A 2,631-nucleotide genomic window follows, 5' to 3' on the forward strand; every position below is an offset into this window, starting at 1 on the left:
GCACAATCATACAGACAACTGAAGAAAACATTTGGAATATAAAATACCAGTATCAGTGAAGAGTTGCTGTTCCCCCACCAAATAATTTTATGGATTTTAAGGCCAAAAAGGATTGTTGTGATCTACTTTAACCACCATTGATTTCACCTAGTTATTACCGCAACCAACCTATATCTTGTGGATGATTTAGAACACATCTTTTGAAAAGACATTCAACTAGATTTAAATCATCTTAATTTGAGGTTAGATTTCACTTGGATTAAAGTGTTTGGTTAAATAAACCACAGAATAATGTAAGAGAAGTTAGCAATGGAAAAGATCTTTTAGATCATTTTATCAATCTCCCTGTAAGAGTATCTAGGAGTTCCAGGCTAGATTCTGCTCTGGCACTGGCCCACCCACCCCAGTAAGAAACTGATTCCCACTATAATTAGGGATTTGCCAGATTTGTCAGTACCATTCATTGGAACTCTCCACACACTGGGACTGACTGAAATTACACCTTCCCAGAGGATATCTTTACCCTATCTTCTCTACAATATCTTCTCTTCTTTTGGATCCGACCCTACTCAGAGACATCACAACTCCAGAGGAAGATACTACCTTGAGGAGACAGGAATACTCCCCTATTCCATTGAGCATTTGTCAGTTGTTACCAGCAGCTCTAGTGGCTGAACTGGAACCTACCTTCTCATCTGGTGAATCAGAGGCATTAGAAGGAACATCACCTCTACATAGAGAGGTGAGCCCGGACAGAGGCTCCTGAAGGTCTGGAATCTGTCCTCCACCCAAATATGACTATCTAGGGAAGCAGTGATACCCAATGCCATGGTACTCCACTGGTTGATCCTTCTTACTGGCATTAGTAGGGTCCATGGGATACCTATGCTAGACACCTCAAATCTGGGCATGAATCTTACCTACCTTCTCCTGCCCAACACCAACAAGTTCTGTCAGAGTATGAGGGAGAAGAAGTTGAGTTGGTCTACCAGTTCTGATGGGTGTCTCCTTCTCTTTGCCCCATTTTCACCATCTCCAACTGGGAACCACACGCAGTATTAAGAGCACCTGCAGAGAGTGGCAACTGAGCTCCAGATTCAACCTGAGGAAGTAAAGATTACTCAGCATAGTATCTGGGATATTCTGCAGCCTTCTAGTCCTAGCTGGATGGCCCTTCCAGTGAACAGTGTTGTTATAGAACCAGCCAGGGTAGTTTGGCTTTGTGTGGTCCCAACCCCCCAAAAAAGCTGAGAGGTATTATTTTTCTACTAGCCAGGGGAGCAGAGTTCCTGTTTGCACACCTAGTGCCAACTTCATGGTGGTCAAGCAGCCACTGAGAGGTCTAGACTACAGCATCCCAAAGCAACACTCACTGACAAGACCTTGATGTCTTAGGGATGAAAATATTTTTCTTCTACCAGCCTTCAGTTTCGAATTGAAAACTACCATGCTTTGTTAGCAAAGTATGATTTCAGCAACTACTCCAAACTATTGGACTTTAAGGACCAGGAGGACAAGGCCCAATTCCAAGCCCTAATTGATGAGGGTAAATTGACAGCTACAGAGGATGCTGCTGACACCATTTTGAGAGGATTAGCTACAGCAATAGTCATGAAGTACGAGTCGTGGCTCCACTCCTCAGGATTCCAGGGAGGTACAAAATACTATTGAGGATCTACCCTTTGATGAAGCAAATGCATTCAGTCCCAAAACCCCCCCAAAACTAACAAGTCTCTTCACTCTCTCAGACTCCAAAACAACGCTCCAGTCCCTGGGCATTTATACCCCAGCTCCAGAGAGGAAACATCACAAACAGGTATACATGACAAGACCGCCTCCTTAATTGTTCTGTCACCAACGGCCTTACGAACCAGCATGCAAATGCCACTGGGTACATAGACCAGGAACATGGCTTTTTCCACATCTACTGGTACTGCTCAACCTCACCCAGCACCTAGGAGGTTCTTTTGACTGGACTTTCAAGAACTGTGTTCCTCTACTGCTGCCATCCTATGCTGTCCCCCAAAGTTTTGGTGGCTGCCTCCTCCACTTCATTCATGTGTGGAAGTCAATAATAATGGGCAAGTGGGTGCTAGAGACCATTGGCTCTGCTACATAATTAAGTTTGTGTTATCTCCCCATCACAAAGCCCTTTTTGTGGACCACTCTCATGAGGAGATCCTCTCTCAGAAGGCATACTCTCTTCTTCAGTGAGGAGTGATAGCTCATGTGACATCAACATCAAGGGAAAGGATTCTAGTCCCCAGGTTTCTTAGTTACCAAGGAAAAAATGGAGGATGGAGACCAATTCTTGACCTATACCAATGGAAAGTCTTTATTCAAAGATCCAGAATGCTGCATCGTCAGATGGGCATTGATATTCCCTTCCCTGGAGGAGCACACATCTTTTGTAGCTCTCTTACCTTCATGTGGACATCCCATCCCTTCACCCATCCCACAGAAGGTTCCTCAGATTCCAGGTAGGGCACACGCACTGCAAATTCTGAGTGCTCTCCTTCAGACTAGTTATAGCATCCGGGCTTTTCTCAATGGTAGCACCGTGGATGATACAAAACTGCTACATCATCTTTTTGTATCTGGACAATTGGCTCCTGATGGGCAGATCCAGCA

This window comes from Terrapene carolina, unplaced genomic scaffold (genome assembly GCF_002925995.2).
Source record: "Terrapene carolina triunguis isolate 2854851 unplaced genomic scaffold, T_m_triunguis-2.0 Scaffold180, whole genome shotgun sequence".
Taxonomy (NCBI): Eukaryota; Metazoa; Chordata; order Testudines; family Emydidae; genus Terrapene; species Terrapene triunguis.